The sequence below is a fragment of the Apteryx mantelli genome, chromosome 1 (assembly GCF_036417845.1).
Source record: "Apteryx mantelli isolate bAptMan1 chromosome 1, bAptMan1.hap1, whole genome shotgun sequence".
NCBI classification, from domain to species: domain Eukaryota; kingdom Metazoa; phylum Chordata; class Aves; order Apterygiformes; family Apterygidae; genus Apteryx; species Apteryx mantelli.
This window is the reverse complement of record NC_089978.1, coordinates 120,685,889-120,710,972: the sequence shown is the minus strand read 5'-3', so window position 1 is coordinate 120,710,972 and position 25,084 is coordinate 120,685,889.

The following is a 25,084-nucleotide window of genomic DNA, read 5'->3' as shown; positions in this document are numbered from 1 at the left end:
TCCTTTTTATATAATCTCACTTACCAAGTTATCAAACTCTATCTCTAAAAGTGTCAGTTTTCTTACCTCCTCCGATATCTCCAAATCCATCCCAGTCCTATTGGAAAGATGTTGCAAAGTGTATTTCTTCAATGTTGTCAGGGCTAAACAGCTCAAGCTCTTGAAGCCTCTGTTGTTAAGACAAGCTCCCTGTTTCACTGATCAGTCTCCAGTCTCTTCCCTGCATTCAGGTCAGCCTGAAATCTAGTCTTGGACAAAGACGACCAGAGCCGGACACAATATTCTAGATTACATCTTATCAATGTTAGAAGAACTTTTGCTGTTCTTCAGATTTCTAATATAGCTAAAGTCCTCCTTGATTGCCTTTGCTTCTCTCCTGGCCACCTTAGCTATTCTAACAGAGAACATGAAGGAAGAGTTTTTCACAGAGGTTGCTTCCACATGGTACTATGACCTAGGAAATGTTGCTGTGCCTAAAAATCTTGGTTTATTCTGCTGTCAAAAACAGAACTCTGTTTTAGTTGGCTACATATGTAGATGCCAGCTTTTGGGATAGCTGAGATATTAATGCACATGCGCTGAATTCATAGGCCTACATTTTTGCCATGCAGTAGCTCACCAGCCATTGATCACAGGTAAGCTTCACATATGTGCTTTGCACAGGATGCATCTGTCCCATCACACTAAACTGACTTTATTACAGCTATGTTCTGGCCTGTGCTTCAAAGCCGGCCTAGCAGTGTCAGAGACTTAAATGAGGTAGTGGGCACCAGTAAAATAGCATCAATCTAGTTTTACAAAATGATTAATTTTAAAAGGCCATCAGTGTTGGCAGTTTACATATCAGTGATTTTTAGCAAGTTCATTGTTTTGAACCCTCAACTTGGTGAAGCTCTTTGTTTATTTTCCATAAATACAGAAATAGATTGTCCTAGAGACTGTAATTTTCTTACAGTCTGGTTTTCCACCGTAGTCTAAGCTACAGTGCAATATCCCTGAAAAGAAAGCAAGCCTTTAGGGATCACAAACAGCCAATTTCACAGTACAAGCAGTTGTAAATAGAGCTAAATTCCCTTTAGTAATAAACTATTCATCTTTGTGCTTCATTGAGTTCAAAGAAAAGCATTTTTCAGAGTTTAAGCAATTAAGTTTACATTTTATTTTCTCCTCTAGAAAGGAAGTTATCACAAAAGCATGGAATTAAGAAGGCACTGTGCTATTGGAGGTATTCTCTGTGTATGAAATTTCAATTTAGCAAAGCATGTAAAACCCTAAAGGCAGTTAAGACCCAATATGCTAAAAACATTTTGTTTTCACAGTGTATTTATTTTGTATCATCACTGATCCAGTTGATTAGCTACTGAATTAAAACAGCTGAACATTAGATTCAGCTAGCAAAGTCCACGCAGTACCTCCAGTACTCAAGCAGTAATCAAACCAAGCTGACAGTTAACTAGTTAACAAATTGGCTGAAGTATATTTTGAAGTGATGCATGTTTATAAGGAGAATCCCTGAAAGGCTAAGAGACTGCATTCACACCAGAAATGCACTGCCTTTAAAGGAGTGGCAGGGACGTGGCCTGGCAGCGCACGACGGACCTGTGGACAGACGTTCCCGCACAGTCTCGACCATGCTGTCAGAAGTAGCTATTGCTCCCAGCTGCTCATCGCTGTCTTCCCTCCTGCCCACCCATCCTGCAGGCCAAGGTGCCTGCAAAATCATCCCTATGTCATTGCAGCCAATATGCACCAGAGTACTTATACAGCTCAAAAACTCTGTTTTTGCTAAACATGGCTCACATTGATCAAAATCAGTTAAGGAACATTTGCACCAGCAGGTCTGAGGTAATTACAGTGTCTGCAGAAAACAAGAAAAGCAGCAGGTGACCTCTGTAACACCTGCCTATGCGCTTCGTGCAGGCACGACCCTGCCAGCCAAGCTGAGTTCTGCACCATTGTAAGAACCTCAGACTCACCCCTCACCTTCAGCTCAGAACAAACCACAGTGACGAGAGTCCAGCTTTACTGGCAAACCTTCTCTTTTCTTTGCTTTTCAGCAGCACAGCTACGCAAGTCAAGATTCACACTCCGCCTGGTCAAGCTCTGCTGGCAGAAGTCTACGCTAGAGATGTGGCCAGAGCCCGGACCATGAGCATGATGAAGAAGCAGGGCAGAGGCACGCAGAGGGCTCTGAACAGAAGAGCTGTCTAGACAAGAACTGCAAGTTACCTGTTTCACAATGTTTCCCGAATGGAAGTGTTTCAGGTGGCCTGTTAGAGATGTCTGGTACCTAAAAGATGCATAACGCAGGCATTATGAGCTCCCAAACTAATCACATCCAAGCACAACCTAATTTTTAAGCAGCACAAATACTGTTCTTCTCACGCCCTCCTGTGTCCCATGCAAGGGAGCTACACATAGGAAACAGATAGTACTCTAGGTAGTACGTGTTCAATTTCTGTTGTTTCATGGGAATATAACCATGTTTTCTTCTCTGAAAGAAAAACAAGATGTAAAATCAAGATCCCAGTCACTTATGGTCACTGTTAAAGATCCTGTGGTCCTCTTTATAAGCACAAGATTGTTAATCTTGATGCCTTGGCCAGATTCTACTTCAGGTAATTATAGTTTGCCTATCTAAATTTCCCATGCAGATCGGAGTGAGTTGCTGTGCAGTTAAGCAGTTCCTTTGTTTCACAGCTTTTCAGTAGTCCATGAAATGATTCCTGCGCATGATTTGAATACCTTCAGAAGTTTGCCTTCAATATAAAAGGAACTATCTGCATGTAAAAATCATCATTACTACCACATCATATAGTTTCATGCTAGCTTTAGTAAGTTTTCTTTTTGATTGATTCCTAAATGTTAGAACTGTACTGACAATTCATCCCAAAGAAGACATTCCTTGCCTGTTTTGAAAGACATATTTTAAGTTTTGTCTTGTGGATGGCCCTTTGGAGATCTTTAGTCATTTAATGGTATTTTGTTTCTCTTATACTCTAACAGATTAGATCTAGTTGAACTAGTTGCTTTGCATAGACTGATTCGCCCAGTTTTGACCTCTTTTCAGGTACGTGAAACATCTGTGACACAATCACAATTGTTTCTGAGTAATCATGGGTTATTTCCACATCGCTATACTAATAAATTAAACTGGTAGATTTGGGCAGATTTGTCTGTTGCAGCTGGATTCACCATTCAAGCTGTGTAGCTGGTCACATCACCTACTCAAATTGATGAATACCCAGACTGGATGAAACACCAATTTATAAGCAGGAGCAATGACTGTAGAAATTACCATGGGAAGTGATCAGTCTCCACAGAAAAAGGTGAATGAAGAAAACAAGGTACTTGTTCCATAATACAGATGTAGCCCCTTGAGAAGACCTTACCAATTTTAAAACAAGCCAGAATTTTGGGAATGCATAAGGGAGGGACTGGTGAGGCATGTAACCTTGGAGTTAAAAAATCAGTCATGGGAACCTAGCAGCAATTGAAAGCCAGGTTCTGTTAGTCAGAGAGAGAGAGATCTGTGGAGAAGCACAGCTCCCAGTGAGCTTTTCCATGAGGAAATACCTGAAAATCTAAAAATTCTGATGCTAGTATTCAGGCAAGGAATATGGGAGGGGCTGGACTAGATCAAAAATAAAGACTTAAATGTCAGCCATAGAGAGGACAGACTGAGGCAAGAAAAACGTGTAAGTCCAAAAAAAAGGGCTGGGACACAAGCTAGTTAGGTGGCAGAATGACAGGCTGTAAGCATCATTTATTTATTCAAAAATATGACTTACTGCGGGGACTTTAAAATGAAGGGACTTCATTGGGGTAAAGAGCTATGAGTGTTTCAAATGGCTGTTAAACTTCCATGAAATGTGACCTCCAAAGAAGTTCTAGTATTGCATTCTGAACAACGTGGCATGCAATTACATTAAAAAGGGAAACAGAGGTAGGCACGCATGTGAGGCTTTTAGGAAGATGACCTTCCTTTAGAAACATTTTAGGTAGACAGCTGGCCTGAAATGTTTTCAATCTGTTCTTGCTCTGTCTTACAAGGAAAGAAAATATGTTTGACTTCATACATATATGCTAGATTTGAAGTTGGCTCTGTTCCTCTCCAAGTGAGGAAGCCAGCTTTATGCTTTGTTTGGCTGACACTTTTCAATTTTCTTTGGCCACATCCGTAGCAAGTAATTACTCCAGGAGACACTATGGAAACTCCTCAGCCCGTGACCCCACTTCCTCCCTGGCACAGGTGGAGCTCATTCCACCGTGGCACCACTACAGATCTTACCTCCCACCACTAACCTTTCCTTATCAACCCAGTGAACGCTCGCATCGTGGCTGAGCACACGGCACGGGTATGGGCCATGCAGATGTGCTGTTTTGTAGAGCCACTGTTGTGGGATGCTGAGGCTCCCCACTGGCAGGGAGGTGGGCTGGTGGCACACGTCCTGCTCTAGGGCCTCAGACGCAGCATCAACAATTTGTTTCTGAACAAGGGGCAACTCTGCACCCTCCCTGGGACCTAATGATACCTACTGACTGGTGCTGGCAGCGAGCATTGACTCATCAGTATTTAGTCAGTTTGTTTAGAAATTGCCAGATGTCAGACTTCATGTGGCAAATGATCACAAAAGATGCACTTTCTAATCAACCTCTGCCTTTTCTGAATATGCTATTTTAGGAGTTTCAACACAAGAAAGATATATAGCTTTAACCTAAAGCCATTTTTAAGTGTATTTAGCTACACCAGTATAAAGTCCCATGGGGATATTCTTTTAGTGGTTTAATATCAGCTTTAATCCACATAAGCTAAATTTATTACAAAATAGCTATGTGATTACTAAAGAGCAAGCTGTAGTGCTTGCATGGTGCAACTGTCCACACAGCTGAGTCTTCACAAAGGATAAGCAGAGCAATCCTCATTTACTTCACTGTAGACTGACCCAATTTAGTTTAAATGACTGCTGAAAGCTGGTTAAAGACATGCTCAACAATCATTAAAAAGAAAGAAGGGAGGGGTTTTTTGTTTGTTTGTTTTTAAACTTCTGTACTATAAAAGACTGTAAAAATGCTTATCATTCTTATCACATTGTAGAAATAAGTAGGGGCAGTAGCCACCAGAAGAGAGGCAGTAACAAAGTAGTTTGCAACACCTTAAATTACCGCAACCTTTTCTATCTGTATCTTTGCTCTTACAATTGCACCAAATGCTTCTTAAACCAAATAAATCCGTAAGAAGCTTCCACACCTTTTAACTTCATATTTAAAGACAGACCAATATAACTCAGGCCTTTTTTCCCTATCTTAACCACTTTTCACTCTCTGTTTTGGTAAAGAGAATTTACATGCACAGCTGCATAGCATATATTAGATACATGCCTACATACCCTCACATCTTCCCAGTTAAATCATTTGTTTCTTATTTTAACAAAATTGTTTCAAATGATTTAACAAGATACTAGAGATCAAGTTGAATCACAGGTTTGTTTTGCCACGCACAATTTCAATGTTTTTGTGTTACATTGGCAGACATTGTATATATAGGTGTGGGTGTTTGTATGTATACACAGCTATATGGATACATATATATAAAACAAGCACATATGTGTATATATAGATACACACACACATAATACATACACACACATATATGTACATATAAAAAGTTGAGGTCCATTTCTTGATGGTCTCTGATTCTGTGTCAGGTTTTGTTAAATCCAAATCAACCAAGACAGTGTATTTGCCTAGTGTTCCTTTAAACGGTACTAGGGCATTCTGACTTACTGCTTGGGCTTGTCTTCTAAAACACTTTTCTTAAGTCAGTCATCTCTCTACCTCCAAATCAATGTTAAATTTAGTACAATAGTACTGCAACTCTTGAAGAGAGAAGACAGAGTTAGTTCAGGAGTATTATCTTTGGATACAGACCTCAGCAACTAGATATCCTTCAGTCTTCTGCCCCATCTTCTCCTTTCAACAGATGGTTCCTTTCACTTTCTTGATTTAAATACCTTCTGTGCCAAATATGCAAAAGCCATTTTATAGTCAAGTAAACATTTCCAGTGCAAATCTAGTCATCAGCATGCAAGCACGCATTTGCACATAAAGAAAGTTCCTTCACAAACTTTCGGGGAGGGAGGGGGAGACAGACAAACAAAAAGAAAAATGAAACAAGAAGTGCAGGTAGATGTTTGCTGAAAAGGAAACAAGAAGTGTTGTAAAAATGTTACTGGATTTCGGTAAATATACTCTTTAATCAAGCCAATTACCATTTGCCCGAGGACTGATGAAAATGTACATTACTTACATGGTATTTTGGGGTTCAAAAGATTATAAAGTTTAACAAGCTGAAGATATTTTATGCAAGTACAGTATGTATCCTAAAAAATAAAAATACTGACATCACAGGTGAGATGATTTACTGTATTTAAAGAATATCCTATCAGATGCAGATGTCATCCGCAGAATTTCTTTATGGAGGTGCCAGTATTAAACAACCCATCTTTTCATCAGTGCTTGAGGGTATGGAGTGCTGTACTAACTGAATTTAAGACAAGTATAAATTCCAGATTAAGAAACTAGGAATAGCTGTTGTCCAATTGGGGGGGGGGAGCAGTTAAAATATAATTTTAAAAAGTACTGCAGTACTGGCTCTCCCTTACTCTTCAGCACTGTCACCTCCAAAGGCCAGAGATGAGATTCTGATGATGAAATAGCACCAAAAGTCTGCTGCCGTTATAGTGACACTAAATTCCTTATTACAGTAAGTACAAAAGAATCATTTAAGCCAGTACCACTTATTCCCTATCTCTCTGACCTTGGTGCCTCTGGAAAGGATCCTCCCCGCCCCATGCAAACCAACCCCTTTTCCCAATGTAAAAGTTTCTTGGGACTACAGTAACACCATCTCCTCCTTAAAGAAAGGACCAGCTCATTCCATTAAAGAGCAGTCAGTTTGCTAAAGGATTTTGACAGGGTAAACATAATACACATATTTAAAATTGCATGAAGTTTTTAAATTCTAAACTTATTCTCTGAAGTCTAACTTGCTAAATATTTTAGGCTGGCTCCTTGACAGAACCTGTGGTGGACACTGGAAATTTATGCGAGTTCAAAGGACAAGTAGACAAGTTCATAGAAAACAAAACCATCATAAAGCTTATACACTACCCCTGGCTCAGTATGCCCTTGATCCACAAAGTATTAGATGCTGAGAGGCTATTCTGGAGAAGTACCACCCTGTCCTTTCCCTATTTTGACACTATTCCTTAGGCATCTGTTACTAGCCACTGTTGAAGACAAAGTAACTGGGCTAAATATGTCTTTCAACACTATATTTAGCGCCATATTTAACTTTAAACTTCTTCTGAAGCTAAACCTTTTTAAAACAAAGCATGTGTTAGACTACTCAAAAAGGATCTCAATCACATTGGATAGTTGGGATAAGGCATCTTTACAAAAGGTTCAGCACAGATTTTAATACAGGCTGTCAGTAGCTCTTATAGACCATACACTGAAAGGGAAGGCTGATGTACACATGCCAAGCTTCATGACTACGGTGTAAACTGCATAGTCTTGTAAGAAACTGGTTCAACTTAAGATCTTGTTTTTGCCATAATCTTCTGCCTGTCATCACATTCTGATCAGGTTTTCCAGCATTCTAAGCAGCTCTGTAGATTTTAATCTCTGCCATTTTACTTTATTTTTTTAAATGATCTGCCTTCAATAGAAACTTAATCTCCTTCAACCCTTCGGGTAGAACTTGCTCTCAAAATTACACCTGCTTCAAGTCCAGGAGAGGGAACATTCACTCTTGAGTTGGGTAACGGCTTTTCTCCTCTCCTATAGAAACATCACAGTTAAAAATCTCTTTTTCCTTAACCCAGCAGAGCTAGAAAGGGGATCGATATACCATTGGAAAGGGAAGATGCCCAGCCTTCCCGGAAGGCATAATGCATGTTTCTGTGCCTAGAAGTAGCTGAGCTACTGGAGTTGAAATCTGAAGCACTCTCTGATTTTATATATAAACTATTTAAAATCATCTATAGTAGTCTTAAGGCTCAGAAATAGTGATTATATTTAGCTCACTGTGGCTCTTCACATCTGAAGACTTCAAAGTACTTTACTTAATAAGTTAAATATCATCAATTCTATTTTTACAGAGGAAGGCTACAATTCAAAGTTAAAGTGGCTTGTCCAGAGCTGCAGAATAGGTCATTGCTAAGACCCAAACAGTTGGATTTAAGGAAATTAAAATATCATGGCCTAAGGACAGAATGACAAAAAAATCATTCTGAGGCTGCTCTAAAATAGAATTCCTCTAATCTTCACCTCTTTCTTTCTCTCCACATGCACACATGTATGCACACACTACAGTGTGGCAAAACAGAAAGACTGAGGGCAGTTTTTTGGCTGTAATTCATTTTTCAGTAACAAAATGTACAACTACATCAAACATGCCAGAAAAAACTTTATACTACATTTTCATGTATTACATAGTTCTACAGTTAAATGAACAGGTCTTGTATCTGTACATACACACACACTGAAATTCGAATGTCACATCCACAAACAACGCAACCTATGCATATCCCTGATGGATAAACACTGTCTATGCCCAAATATAACTACCATATTGATGCAGTCTCTTGTGTAGATATAATTATGCCCCTGACAAAGTGCTTAGATTGAGAGAGGTTATGCCTTGAACAGAAAACACTTGCCCCCACAAGGGCAGTATGCTTCAAACGTAGCTATGCACCAAGCTTTGTTGTATTTTGACTAATATGAGTCTGAAAGAGACCTGTGACATTACCTTTTTTGTTTGTTTGATACTCCCAGAAGTTTGGCAGGGTAACCTTTGAGATTCTGGCCATCCTTAATACACTTCCCATTCCATTTTTTACCCCCCTCCCCTTCCATCTGCTAGGGGGGAAGCGGTAACATGACAACACAAATTTGGCTTTATTGTGGAAAGCCATTACTGGGAAAAGGGTTATTCTATGTTATAGCACAGCAGATAGTGAAAAGCCTTTGGGCTTTCTGTAGGCCAGAATCACCAAAGCATCAGACCACCTTCCAAACCAAAGGAAAATCTTTTTTTTCTTTTTCTGAGGGTTAGATTCTGCCCTCAGATACATTTCTTCAAATCCTATGGGACTTGCACATGCATATCCATGTCTAGCCTTAGTGACAAAAGCTTCCTCATTCCAACAGATTGTGTTATCTGTTATCTATATCTTCCTGTTTCTTTTTCTATCACACCTGAATCTTGGGGGACACTGTAAAAAGAAGTACAGCATGTTCTATTTGTTGACAGTTTCATTTGTAAAAGAAGATTCAATAATGCTGTATCTGTGCTGGTCATTGGTAAGTGTAAATGGGGTCATGCTTTTGATGTTTTACCTCAACTGCATTTCTTTTCTCTTTATATTGTGCCTAAAGATAAAAGTTGAAAATTCAGAAAGATAAAATAAAAGCAGGGGAATATGAGCTACCCCTACAAAGTTCTTGAAAACACAGCGATCTGCCACTGGATAGCTAAATACAGTAGAAGAATCTCAAAAGCAAAGATATTACACAATAGCACTATCTAACACACATGGATGTAATAAATCCCAGGGTCCAGCCCTCCTCCTCCCATTCTGGCCTTCTGACTAAATAAACGTCCTCAAGAATTAAAAAAAAAAAAATACAAAATCAAATTGGTGAGTAGATTTTTTTCAATCTTAAAGAGCAAATCTAAGCCACAACCCAAAAGTTATCTATAAACAGAGTCTCAGGGAAATTCAAAGGAAGAAAACAAACAAACAAAACTATCTAAGTAGAAGCCACAAGTTACAACACCAGTGCCCTTTATTCTCTTCTCTCCCATCCATAACACTGGCAGCTACATACAAAAATGGATTATCTTTAACTACATGGACAAAGACAGACTTTTAAGTTACTGAGATCAAGCAATACAGATTTATATCCAAACCTTACATTTTGCTGAGTTAAGCCCATTCAGATGAGAGGTGATATTCTAATGTTCCTTTCCCAACATCCAGATTCAAATTGCTGGCAAATATTCTTGATGGTCATTTAAAAAAAAAAAGTGAAGAGTTCAAATTTTAAGTCATTTGAATTTTAGCAATTCTGGAAGACTCAGTCACAAAACTACTGGCCTCTGCAGCAGAAACTGTGCTCTGCAGTCCCTGAATCTAATTTTTCCCAAAATAAGCAATGGTTTTGTTTTTCGGTTTCAACAAACAAAGTTTAAATAAGCAAGTTGCTCTACAGTAATCTAAGTTTGGGTTTTATTAGGCAATGGTTTCAAAATGGCACGCATAATGCTTGGTTTATTAGCCAAAATTATTCTTAACTGACTTCCTGCAAGGGGTTCAGGCTAAATATAGGGCTCAAGGCATTCTCCTATTTTATGGAGTCCTTCTGTGGCTATTTAATACTGAGTTAAAAAAATCCCTGTCAGAGACAACTATTCATAAGAACCCATCAATGTTCCCAAAAGATGTCTTGCTTTGAAAAAAGTTCTTCCTTTAACACCTTGAATAGAGGACTCTACTAAAGAGCTGACAGCATTGCTAATAATTTTAAAGAGCTCAACCCATCTAATCAACTTTCTTGTAAAAAAGATAATCCCTGTGTAAAGTCAGCAGGAACAACAACAAACAAAAAGAACAACAACAACAAAAAGAATCCATAATGACCCACAAAGGCATTTTACCTCTAATATTTGCCTCAGGTTCAACAGAACCTGATTGGAGTAACCTAAATTTTTGCCTCCTGGTGATCCATATACTGTCTGAAATCAGTTTCTAAGGGGGAAAGTTACTTACTAGATTCCTTTCTTTGAACGCTTAGTATACACGGGAAATTTATTTTTTGTTGTTGTTCCTTTTATATATGTATATATAAGCTTTTAATTAAAGAGATTACCATAGATTTTTCTATAGTCTTCTTTCTTCAATCACATACCAAATCCTCCAAATCCAAGCTTTCTCTTTTGAGACCATTTAAAACCATTACAGGCTTGATTTACCATACTGTCATTAGTGGCCCAGCTGCCAATCACTTATTGTTGCACTACCCTGTCTGAGGAGCATAAGACTTCTAATTAGCTTTCTGAAAGAACAACTTTTTATTTGAAGTCAGTTTCCCAGAAAATTTTGTATGTGTTTGTAGTGTTAAAATAAATGCAAACAATGGTGGAAACAGATTGCTGTAGAAATACTGCTAGTGAGCACAGGCTTTTGAAAATAATAAAACAAGTATGGATATAGTAGTAACTGGTGGCATTATCCTTGCTATAGAAGAGGAATTAAGAAGCAGACGCTTACACAGTTCCACCACTGAGTTGCAAAGCGTACTACTCAACCGAGTCAGAAGCTGTAAGAATGGAATGTGTTTTATTGTAGCAAAACAGAACAGAATAGGAGCTCGGCTCTTGTAGCCCCTGGGGGAGCCTCAAAGCCTTGGAGCGTTAAGTTGTAAATCTGGGAAATATGCAGGTGTAATTTTGGAATAAGGGCAAACAAAGACATAAAACCTCTTTGGGGTGGTTTGATGATGCTAGATACTGAGAAACCTAAACCTATGGCAGCTGCAGTCAACTGCCTTGCTACAAAGAGACCTTTATTTGCTTCTTTCTCTGTTCTCCCACTTAGCAAAAGAACCCAACCTAGATAGGAAGTAAATCAGAGAGAGTCCCTGAGAGGTGGTATACAAAATATCTAGTGACAGGCAGTACAGAGAAGATAGACGGGACATTTCCTATGCTTACTCTTGCAGTATGAGAGCAGGGAAATGATAGAACCAAAACATGGGAAACAAAACTCTCCTCCCACCCTGTCCAAACAAAATACGCCCCCCCCCATACTTTTTTACTGAACAAATAATTGGCCTGCAAAAATTACTGTCAGATCTAGTCATTGGAGACTAAAATTTCAGGTAGAATTCTATGGATCCTTGAGTAATAGAAATAATGAGAAGCTTCAGAATTACACTGGGGTAAGAGGTAAAAACATTAATGTTAATTCCTGAAGACCAGACTTTCCCTGTGAGCAGATTGTTCCATACTGGCCACAGCCAGGCTTTGGCCCCTTTTATTGAAGTGTTTGGTACTGCTCCCCATACAGAGGGGTAGATAACTGATGCCGTATGCAAGTGTTTCTATATAGATGTACTCTTTAGTAGGTCAAACAATTCATTCAAAAGAGGAAAATGATATTTTAACCACACAATGTGATATACATGAGGCACATCAGAAAGTTTATCACAGAATTAGATGCACAGTTTATTTTGTATTAAAAAAAAAAAAGAAGAGAAATTACTACCTACAGGTAATAGAAAGGATGAAAGAACATGGATGGAAAAAAATACCAATATGCAGAAATTGCTATTATGAAAAAAATCATTCTTTATTCCTAGTCATGTTCAAAGACCAAAATCTTTACACTCCACAGCCTGGCTCTCCACAACTGGACAGAGAGAGCGCCACACAGAAAATGAAATAATAAATTGCTTCTAGTTAGATATGGAACAATATCTCACCTTAGAAATATATGCCCAGTTAATGGAGAAGGACAAGAGCAAATGTTCAGAAAGCTAGATGTTTTCAAGTTGAACAGCAGATGGATTTTGAGCATTTTTCCTTCAATAAAATGAATTTTAACTAGACAAGCTAAAATGAAACAAAATAAAATAAACTCTATATCAAAAAGTAGTTTGGTTGTATTGATGAAACATATGTGGTATCCAGAACTAGAATACAAAGACTGATTGCATAAGTTTATGGTATTGTAAATGAATCACTGGTCTTTGCAAGTCACAAAGTCACAAGAGTGACCTTGAAAATGCTATTTAAAGAAAAGTTTTTTCTGTACTCAAATTGAGTCAGTGCATGGAACTGACAAATGCATAATAACATATGCCAGTCTCTATCAGCTATATTTGCTGCAATCTGCCATCTTTAGCTGAAATCTTCTCTACCACAGGTTCAAAACTTATACTGACTCTACAGAGAGTTACAAGAAATACTTACTTCTACTAATCAGCACATATCAAAATAGACATCAGTTAAAGGTTACTTTCTTTTTATTAACACCTTTAGTATACCACCCAAAATGTGAGAAGTATGGATACATCACATGACCTTCTTTTGTGATTTATGTCTAAATTTTCACACAATACAGTGTAAAAAATTGCTGGCTGAGACACATATTTCCCTGATAGAAGTCACTTGGTGGACACATTTGCTAGCACTTTAAAGCTGCAGCAGGAAGTCATTCATATTTGTCTTTTGCTTTTATCACATAACACTTTTTTAAATGCAGAGTACTTGTCAATAGCGTTAGAACAGACGAGACTAACCTGTTCTGGATATACTGCTTTAGAACTCAAAAGAAAAAGAAATTAAAGATTTCTAGCAGTAGAGGTACATATTCTTTATTAAATATTAGATGTTAAAAATTGCTGCACAACAAAAAGCAGAATAAACATGTTTTACTATTCTGCACTTCTAGTAGTAAATGTTGAACACCAAAGAGGCACAGAAAATGACTGCTAATCACGACAAGCTCACTGGCATTTACTAATGTTGCTTTGCACTTGTTGATATGGAGTCCTAAGATCTGCATGAGAACCATGTGGACAAATCTCAGCTCACCTAAAAATGCTTGGAAATGTGTGAGGACACTCCTAGAAACTAAGAAAATTTATCAACTTTCAAGTTTTCGTGACAGATTAGGACTCAGGAGATTCTTCTGTGATCTGGCAAACCTCTCTCAGTTTACAGAACATTTTAGAGAAATAATAGTTTGATGTTTTGAAAGCTTTCTGTAAATATACATATTTATAAATAATCATTAGAATTAATTATTTGTGAAAACAATTTATAATACATCATCCAATCTTTGTTCATAGACAGAAAGATGTAGAGACAGCTCTAAAATAGGAATATTTTATCTGTACAACACTGTATAGAAACATGCATAGATGACACAGTGAAACAGTACAACTACTATTTTCCTTATTTCATGTAATAATTATTGCATATTTAATGTATAGTCCGTATTTCTAGACTCATCATTGTTCAAAAGCTTGCAATTCTGCATAGAATACTTTGCATTACTTTCACACAGGAGAATATTAATTGGCTAACAAGAAATTATTTCTCCTCTTGTAGAAAAGCTACAGTGCATTGGACTCCTGTGTTTTGTCCTTCCAAAACTAGTCTAAAATACTAGCTCTTTCACCCGTGAATGCAGTAAGAGTGATAACACCACACACAGACACGCACACACACACTATGAAGAACACATTTTTAGAAGAGGAGTATCATCAACTTGGCAGGGCAGTTCGCATTATCTTAAAAGAACAGCTACCAATCAAGATGGTATTTTCTATAGAAACACTCAAGATTTTATTTATTTATCTACTCTTTCCCCTGAAGGATGAATTGAAGAAAGGATAAGAGAGATCCTATTTGAGACTCAGCCAATAACTCCACTCAGGGGAAGTCTCTTCTTATCCCTTATTTTCCCACTTTTAAAATGAGGGAAGAGTCCCAATTTTCATTATATTTTTCTTTGCAATCTACTGATTATAAACTTAGGTGTTATTTTTATTACTGCATGTGCATCTGAGCCCACAACACAGCACTCAGACAAACTACTTAACGAAAATGCTTGTAAGAGCTGGGGATTGCTACGTGAATAACAATTTTTTGTTAGATGTGTTGGCAAATACAACTCTATTTTAAGGTGGTTTACAAAAATAAAACAGTCACTTACTTCCATCTTCTCATCTTAGCAAGGAAGAAAACAATGGTTTTCAATCACTGAACTTCATTCCTGTAAGCTAACTTTATAGAAGAGTCTTGTAATATGCGGGGTTACTGCTCGTACTGAGATTTGCTTCTCAAGAGTGCCCCACTGCCATTTAAATGATTTGACTAAGCTTTTCCCAGTAAAAATATTCTCAGATCAATTCAAAACCAATAACAGATACTGTAGATACTTTATTTTAGTAAAGAGATACTTTAGTAAAGTAAATAGATCCTTTACTGTAGTAGAGATTACAGTGCCACATTCATTGAAGAAAGGCTGAGTTAGGGACCGAGTAAAAGTTTACTGTCTTAAACAGCTCCTTACATAAGCAGAGCTTGGATGAACGGCTACACCAAATAGTAGAGTCAGCCTCAATTCTCAATCGTATCCCAGGGCTTAGCATCTGCCCAGGCCCCCTGAGCAACCTCAGTCATTTAGTTTTGAAGAGCCTGACTGATACAGAAAAGCAGATTAAAATCCAATATTTACAGAACTTACTGAGCACACATCTCGGTGCGTTCAACCCTCTCCCCTTAGACACTGCCCCCACCCACAGCTGCTGGACTACTATAAGATGAAGCCTGGCACTTCAGGGAGAAGGCACAGGAATCTCAGGAAAAAGGAGGGGAAGACGGACAGGGTAGTAACTTCCAACGTGCTTGCATTTGTAAACCAAAATTCTGAGGATGATTAAACGATTAAACCAGAAGCAAGATATAAACAGGACCTTTAAGAAGAACTTCATATTTTTCAACATATGGTATTTTAAGTGCAGAAAACTATGGGTCTATTATGCTGACACATATATAGTTTAATGAGATGTTAGATGGTTTTCCTATTAGGTTGAATGTTAAGTTCAGTTACAAACCAATGAAGCTAAGGAACCAAGACATTTTATTCCTTCTCGGTTTAACAGGACATTGGCATTTGGATCCCTCAGGCATCTTCAAAAGTCTCAGTGTTAATGTTCATGTTTAAAGTGCTTCAGATATGCATTCCAACCTCTGAACCAGCTTTGAAATATTGGTACCATACTAAGTAAACACAATTAAAAAAAAAATCGATGAATATATTTCTAGGTATCCTGAATAGAACTTACTGAGCTACAGCCAAAATGAAAATCTGAGGAACACAGATTGTGCCAGTCTAACCTGAAAGGCTTTTACAGCACAGTGGCAGATTGGGAAGATAAAGGGAGATAGTGTGGATATAATTCATCCGGATTTTAACAGGGTCTTTATCACAGTACCACACAGAAATCTCAGAGAAACAGGCAAAGAAATAGCATACTACAATAAGAAGGGCTAAACCGTGAAAGAAAGCAACACCAATTACTACCAGCGATGTCACACAGGAAGATGGAAAGGTATCATATGAAACTACACATTGCTCGCTCCCAAGGCCAGTATTAGTCAATATGCCAATACATGACCTGGGGGAAAATTTCATCTGAGTAGCATTTTCAAAGCAGCAGAGATGACTATACTTAAGGTTGCGCATTGATTTATTTTCTAAGCCTATGTTTTTTACTAAGAATTTTATGAATATTTGTCTATTCAACACGGAAAAAAAACTAAAGTAGGGTTATCAGTTGAAAGCAATGAGAGACACTTGTGGATTATAACTGTACATTGCTGTCTTTAGTCATATGATAACTAGCAAGCTTACATGTAAAGAAATACCATCCTAGGCTCATGGGCAGCACTTCACAACATTGGAGACAGTTTTGTTGATTGTTCATGATAATCAAATATGAGATGAATGTGTAGCACAAAGCACTAACACAACAAGCAGCATATTAAATGCATCACCACAGAGCAATAATAACATTTTGCTGACATACACAGACCACAATGTTTGCAGTCATGTTAGCTTTGTAGCTAACAATCTTACCCCCTGAACTGCACTTCAGGAGAACTGTGTAATACATGCATACACAGCTAAATTAACTTCACAGTTAACAACCTCATCCCCCAAACTGAAGATTAAAAAAGAAAAAATTGGGAGGCTATATTGCTGGTAGAACTAAAGCCATATCTATGCTATAACAAAAAACAAAGCTATCAAAGTGTATGCTATAGAGAAATGGTATTTAATCAAAGTCTGAATACACACACTGATTCACCTTAATAATGGGAAAAATGTCCATCAAATGTAGAAGAAGAGGGAAAGATATCCAGGTATCCTGTGCTGCCTCCAGAGCCATAATAAAATCCTACTATAATTTTCCTCCCCTCTAATTTGCATTATACTGTAATTTTCAGTACCATCAGGGTTGAGGTAAGCTTGTAAATACAGTACCCAGTAAGTGTTCAGCCTTAAGGTTATTAGTGTACCACTATATTTAAAAACATTTCCCATTTGAGGAAACAGCTTCACAAACATTTGTCATCAGGCATTTGCCTGTAAAGAAAGATTGATTTGGATGAAGGTAGAAGGTGAAATTAAATCGCAGGCAACCATTCCTCAGTTTCCTATATAGTTTCCCATACTACTGGGGGGAGAAATCATCCTTGCAAATCAACTTAATCCATTTGTATTAAAGACATTTTAGATAATTTCCCCACACACACACCCTGTAAATGAAAAACAGAACTTGAGTGCTGTGTCTACAGTCACTCTGACCTTTTCCCTTTGCATGTTGCTGCCTCTACCTTTTCATCCAAGGGGATCTTTTGGAGTAAGGAGCACTTATGCATTCTATCTTTGTTCAGTATGTAGCATAATGGGGCCTCAATAAACATGATGCAGAGTATGATATTGTCTTATCCCTTAGCGGTCCTTTATGATATTCACCTACTTTGAAGGAAGTTTCATTTTAAGACCTTGCTTGTTTAATCCATTCATAGACAATAAAAAACAAGAGAAAAAAAACATTAATCACACATGGCAGCAACTTTAGTAAGTTCTGAAAGGCAGAGGCAGAAAACTGGAAAACCATCTTAGCTATTACGAAAATTATTTTGCCAATAGGGTTCACTAATTCAAAATTCCTTCAAAATTATAGTCAAGTTCTGATATGACTTCACCTAAAGATGGAGAGGAAAGAAAAAGAAAATAGGAGATAGAGAGAAGAGACCTCAGGGGTCTCTAATCAGTCCATTAGCACTGAACTTATTCACATAGCGTAACAGCAGTGAAACAGCTCTGCAGCACCCCTTTCAGAGTAGGGTTGCATTCATCCCAGTCAAATGAGAGAAAGGAAGAGATAGAAAGAGAGAGAACAAACAAACCAACCATATACTGTCATGCAAAGATTTAAACAAATAGAGAGACCCTAACTCCTGCCAGTCAACTCATAAATTCATTACATTTTATTAAACACATATAATGCATTCCATCATATGCATTTACATAGTTCCAGCAGAGCTTTATAGACATGAGGCTTTCCCAAGCTCAGTTAGGTTAAAAAGCAGCAAGGATATTTATTTTCAGATAGACATTTAAGGTGAATTACTTCCCCTTCCCTCCTGTTTTTAAATATTACTTTGCATACAGCAAATTTGATATATATAATTGAGTTCAGTTGCAAACATGCACTTCACATTTAGGGGAAATGTGGAGTCTGAACAATGAGCTTACTTAGGCTCACTTAGGCTTACTTACTGCACTAAAAGGAAGAGATATAGGATTCTGGAATGTAGGAATGAAGTTAGCAAGTTGTATGATATGGCACTGACCACAGATAAAGAATTTTTGTCTAAAATACCTTACAGGAAAATGAGCAAGTTACAGGAAAAAAAATCATTAAAAACAACAAACCAAAATGGATACAAAGGAATACATCACAAAAAGCATTAAAAGCATGAAATTTCAATGAATTTTAGTTTTGAGATATGGAAGATTTGATGCAAGTATGCCATTTAAATTTAGAGAAAAATGGATCCGTATTTCTTCACCCTGGACATTCAGAAAGGTCTGCTACGCAGACGGATCCATCTTATAGGTCCAAAGATTTGGTGGGCATCAAGAAACTTTATCATCATCTAATCTGATGACTTGGCTTTTCCCCATGATCTGATTTAAAAATATAAAACTTAGGTTAGATTTATGGAGGAGTTTTTGTTGTTGTTGATAGTTTATAGACTCCAGTTGAGATCTTATTCTTATACTCTGTATTTCCACAGTAACTGGTTTCAGTGCTTTTTGCTGAATGCTGAAATTTTAATTTCAAGGTCTAGTAGTGTAAACTCAGCCTTCAGCCACTGAGCTTTCCCATAACACTGAAATCCCCAAATGTAACACCATTCTTAGACCTCTCTTCAAGGTAAGATTTTCTTCAATAACTTGAACGGAACAACTTCCTAAGGCTTCATAATGGGAAGCTCGTATTCCAGCTCCTTAAATATATTATTAGATCATTTTAGTGATTTGCCTGTTTATGCTGTCCAGTATTCCCTCTTTTTTCTTCAAGAACTAGACACAGTAGTCTTACCTGAGCTGTTAACAATAGCGCCCATACAGATAACAGCACTTCCTCACTTCTGTTTTGGAAGTTCATCTGTGATGGTCCTTAAATCTTTCCGATTCAGTCATCCCACGTGTATAGCCCACACTCTCTGTTCTGAAATGTCCCAGTTTACACTGGGCTATATTAAAACGTATTGTGTTGAATTATGGCAAATTAACCCAAGAATTAGATCAGTCTGCAACAGTAACCTGTGCTCATCTTTTACTGATCTGCCAATCTCTTTGCTGATAACAATGCTGAATAGTGCATTTAGTATGTAGTTTGTTTATTAAATATTACAAAAAAAATTTTTTAGACAAAATGTATTTATAGAAATTCAGCTGTAGAGTAGCAGCTCTACTGTATCAACAAACATGCTTTTATCAACCATATCTCTGGTTTTGCTCAAAAATAAGTGGGTAACAAGGCTTAGAATTCATGATACCCTAATGAGTAGCAATTAATAATAAAACAGTAGATGATGAATGATAATTTTGCCAACAGAGGATGTTTAGGTTTTACCATTCAGTATTCAATACGGTAAATATAGTGAAATCTCTCAAAAAAATAAGGCAACCTGATTTCTCAAAGTGCCACTGCAAGATTTCTCCAGTTACATGGTTTGTAAGCACCCAGTTTTCTTCTGGATATTACCCCTTTCTTTAAAGTTTCTTTTTTCCATGATTGGTTATTGTCACTTCTACCCATAGACAAACAGTGAAACACATTCTTTGGTTTTCACATCACAGTAGGAAAATAAAAGACTGAAGTGTCCAAGAGAACCTGTAACAACTTACTAGTGTTCTGCATTTCAACATTTCAACCCCAACTCTTCAACTCCAAATGAGTCTTGGGGTTTTTGAACTCCCATACTCCACTGGAATTTCTGAAAACAGATTACTTACGAGGAAGTCTTTGTAGTGATGACTCTGCCACACTATGTATAGCAGGGTAAACTTATCCTTAAATGGAGGTTTTTTGTACTGCATCTCTCCCCTGCCCCCAGTCCCCAGCCTCATATGGAAAATACCTGATTATTTAATGGCAACTATACAAGAAACGAATTTCAGCACTTATTTTTATTCTGCTCTAGGGTTACCCTGTCAATATTGTAAGTGATTATACAATATGTCTAGAACTGAAAAGTTCTTCTGCCCTTATCTACAAATTAGGCATCTTTTCAGCAGAGACAGCATTTTTTTCGAGAACTAGGAAGAGTCTTATAACTGCTTTTGTGCTCTTCAGCATATGATTGTAACATGATGTTATTGCACACGATGTTATGAGGACTTTCAACAAAACTGTTACATTTGCATGAACTCTTCTTACTGACTTTCACCAAAATGTCTCTTATCACATAGGAGATGAAGAATGAGAGAGAGAAATACCCTTAGTTTTTGCAATATCTTCAAAAGTTTTTTTTATCTTGCAGGAATGTATTTTTAAAGCTTCAGGAGGAAGTATGCACACAGTGCTCTCTCTCTTTTTTTTGCTTTTAATATGTAATTCCCCATACATAGTTTTGAAACTTACCCTTAATAATGAGGTCATTTACTTCTTACTAATAGTAATGCAGAAAAAGCAGTCCATAATACATTAAAAAAATGTTTTGGAGAATCATTCAGTTGTATGGCTAGATTCAACTCCCATAATGAAAGTCTTAGAAAAGCACCAAGAAATAAATATTAATCAAAAACTCAGCTTCTATTCTGAATTTTTCCCTCTAAACTGTTGATTTCCCAAGAAACCACCTTTTGACAGACTTAAACTGAATAAGATGTGATTTTAAATTTGATTTTAAACCATTTTTCTGATTTGGGGTTTGCTTTTAAATGCATTTTCCTCAACTCCAAGGTACTATGGACAGAACAAGTCTCTGATTCTCCATTGTTATGCAGGAAGGCAGACTGCAACCTGACCCGAAGTTAGTAGAATTCTGCACAGGCAAAGAAATATGTACCTACGTAGGTTTGGGGTGCAGGAGTAAAATTAATTAGGAAAAGATCTGAAAACTCATATACATCACCTTTAAGTAGAAAGACAAATTTCAGCAGATGTGTATTTCACTAGTGGTGGTGATCAGATCACCTCCCAAAGGAAGTGTGTAACAGTATCTCCATTTTAGATTTACATTTTTAATATGGAGATGACAAGAGACAAAATAATTTGCTACCAAGGCTACTTAGCAAACACATGGCAGACACCCAGTCCACTACTCCTTCCATTATACAAGCCATTTGTCTAAGAGAGCAACACGAGTTTAGCAGGGCACCTCATCCTCCCTGTCCCTAGCCACCAAGATATACAAGCCTGCAACATGTGAGATGGTAAGACAGCTGCAGAGCCTCCCCTTAACTCTTCTTGGTCAGAGCTCAGCTCGCCCCTTTGGCGTGTAATCCCTGAGACCCACGAGCCCCCTGGAGCCAGCAGCACTTCCCAGCACAAGGTGGCTTATCAGAACTTGGCCCCACAAACAATCATGTCTCATCTCCTCTTCAGCCAGAGCTAAGCAGCAACACTTGCATCTAAACCACTAGCCCTTCCCAAGTTCCTTTTCCTCCCCATTCTTAAAACTCCTGGCTAGTTAGGGGAGCTTTCAGTGGCCCCAAATGCCAAAAGAGACTTCAGAAGGTGAAGATTGTTGCGGGAAGAGCTCTACTGGCCTCTTCCTCCATTTTAGACTTTCAGAATTTTGCCTTAAGCATCCCCAGTGAACTCAGCTCAGGCTCTACAGCAAAGATAGGGTCATGGAGAAAGAACTGCAAATGATCTTTCCTTTGGGAGAAGAAATACATAGAGTGAAGAATTCACATAATATTTAACGCAAGCCAAAGATTTGTTAGGACTTAAACTCCAAACATACAATATTCCACTTCTCCATCAGTGTTGTCATATCTTTCAATTTTACTAAGCCTCGCATGTTAGCCTTTACTGCTGAAACTTCTCCACTTGGAACTCAGTGATAACGAATCTCAATAGTTTTGTATTTCCCCCATCCCCCATTGTCGCGGTCCGCGGGAGTGACGGGAAAGAATCATACGCATTCACAGAATGCAGGTTCAATTCCAACTTTATTCGGCAATTTGCCCATCTTATATATGTTTGTGCAGTCGCACACTTTGCTAGGCCAATCACCATGCAGATTATGTCACAGGTAGCCAATCATGGCACCGATCACGCACGCAGCGGTCATGCCTTGTACCTTGCTGCTTGTTTAGCAAAGCTGTCTAGCCCTTAACCTTGGTTCCCACTGGCTTCTGCTAGTTTATCTGTACTTTCTCAGGACGTATCATTTCCAGCTGCACCAGTGTCCTTGGTAAAACTACTTCAAAGCACGTAGCAGTGGCTATAGCCTGAGGCCTAAGGCTTCAGCAAATTTAGCTACTAATGCTAAGCAAGTTGTGCTAAGCAATTAATCCTAAACAGTGTTAGTTCCATGCTCTATATCTCATATAGATTATTGTTCTGAAGCACCGCAAGGGCCCCAACACCCCATGTCTTCTAGTTTAAGGGCTCAAATAACAGAAGATGATTATGTATAAGAAACTCATACTCACAGTTATAGGTATGGATCTTTATTTTACAATTTCATGACATTTAAACTAAGGCCAGGATTTAGGCCTGGCAGGGCTGAAATGGATACAAAATAAATTTGAGATGGACCTGTGTGCAAAATGATTCATATTTGCTTCTGATTGAGACAGAGAAAAAAAAACCTATATTCAAGCTGAACTGGCAGAAACAGAGTTAAAGCTATTCTCCAAACAGCCAGATGTTCCTGCAATTTACTAACAAGGATGGGTGGATTACCAGGTGATCCGTGTAGCAATGTTAATGAGCCTCATTGCCAGCAGATACATGAGTTTAGGGAGTGCAAGGGACATAAAATTGCACAAAACAGAGTGAGGAGTAGACAGTCTGTGTGCATAAGTGAAGCTGTTTGCATTCTAGAAGTTAGCAATATCTTGCCTGGCATTTAAACTGGCTGAAACAAGTCATATTTTAATCTGTATTGATGCGCCTGGAGCAAGTCTTGCTTTATCCTGAATCGATCCCAGCTCAGAGCAGCATTATCATTTACATCAAACTGTAGACTAATGAAGCCTGTTTATGGACTCAGTCCTGCTCACAGGGACAGAAGGTTTTTTCCACTGTTTTAGTAGTCAACAAAACTCTTATGATTGAAGCTTTATATTAAACTCACACACACAGATTCTTCCCAGGCTTGATTTATAAGAAAGTCACAGCAAAGTAAGTCTGAAGTAACAGCTTCAGAAAGTTACATGTATAAAACCTCACTAGATTAGGCTATTTTTCATTCTTTATCCTTCCTATGTGCATATCAATGCAAATACTTGTTTTCAAAATAAAACAGAGTTCTTTCCTCCATTTTGTGTAGAGCAGAGGTAAAAAGGGTGCAATACTACAGCTTTGATAACATTTTTCATCCAAGCTTCTCTAAGGATTCCCTAGAATGGTGGACTATTAGCGCCTCCTCACAGATGAGTAAATCGAGATTCATAGCAGTTGGAATAAACCAGTGAGAGGGTGAAAAATAACACCTCCGCTTCCTAAGCTCTCCTGCTTGTCATAACTGCTCTCCCATGAAACAAATACGGTGGTGAAAGGGAGACAGAGGCAGCAAACCTTCAACAAATAGGGTTGGAAACTTGAAGCAAAAACATACAGGGTCGGGGGGAAGGCTGTTTGCTTGTTTGAAGTACTAAAATTTGCAAGAGAGTTTTTGGAAAGCCTCAGAAACTGAGAAACTAAACATAAGGCATCATTGTCTTATGGTTCCTCTCAAAGACAGCTCTGCTAGAATTTGCTAAGCTGTTTGAGAACATTCAGTTTATTCAGGCTGTGATTTTCAGAAGGTCCAGAGAAAGCTGGTATCTGATTGGTACCAAACTTTGGTACTAATTGGTACCTGATTCCATTTTTTAATTGGAAATCAGTCCCTTTAACTAGTAGTACTGCATTTGAGACAGGTGGGGGGGGGGAAGGAAATCACAGCCTTAAAATGCAAGTTAGTCCTGAAAACCTAAATCTGTTAATATTTATCATGCAAACAATATTTGCTAAGGGCTCCCCTTTCCTCAGAGCTTCACTCAGGAGTATTACAGAGCAAAATCTGACTGATATATTTTCACAAGAAGCAGATATTGGTCAGATCAATCTTCTCTTACCCAGCGTTCACCTCTGGATATAGCCAGAATGCTTACAAAAACTAAATCAATGCCACATCAGTACAGTTTTGTGTTCCAGCTTTATTACTAAGGTGCAAGTTGACAGCCTGTTAGAACTTACATGAAGGGCTCGTGGGGAAAGCTGCCTACAGCAGGGGTAGTGAAGTGGAAGCTAGTGATGAGGAGTGCCAAGATTTTGAGCATGCCTCTGGTGAGCGTCACTGCTGTAAGAATGGAGCTGTACAGATCTCTCTCATTCCTGCTTGTTGTAGGAAAATGGGATCAAGAGAGGGTGATGGAACCATCGGCCAGGCAAAGCCTCCATAGAGCAAGGAGCTCTTGGTACATCAGTGGTCAAACAGTATTTCTCCCTTATAAGCCTGGAAAACTTTTCCCTCCTCCTCATCAGCTTCAAGTGCACCTTCCCACACAAGGCAGTTACTGGGAACAGAGTATCATACAATGCTTTGTACAACAAGCTCATGTTTCAAAACTCTCAGAAAGAACTAATGGAAATAAATGCATCTTTAACATAACTCTTCCAGTTTCAGCTTAATTTTGTCACTTACATGACACTTCCAGTAAATAAATATTTCAAATGGGAAATCTCCCAT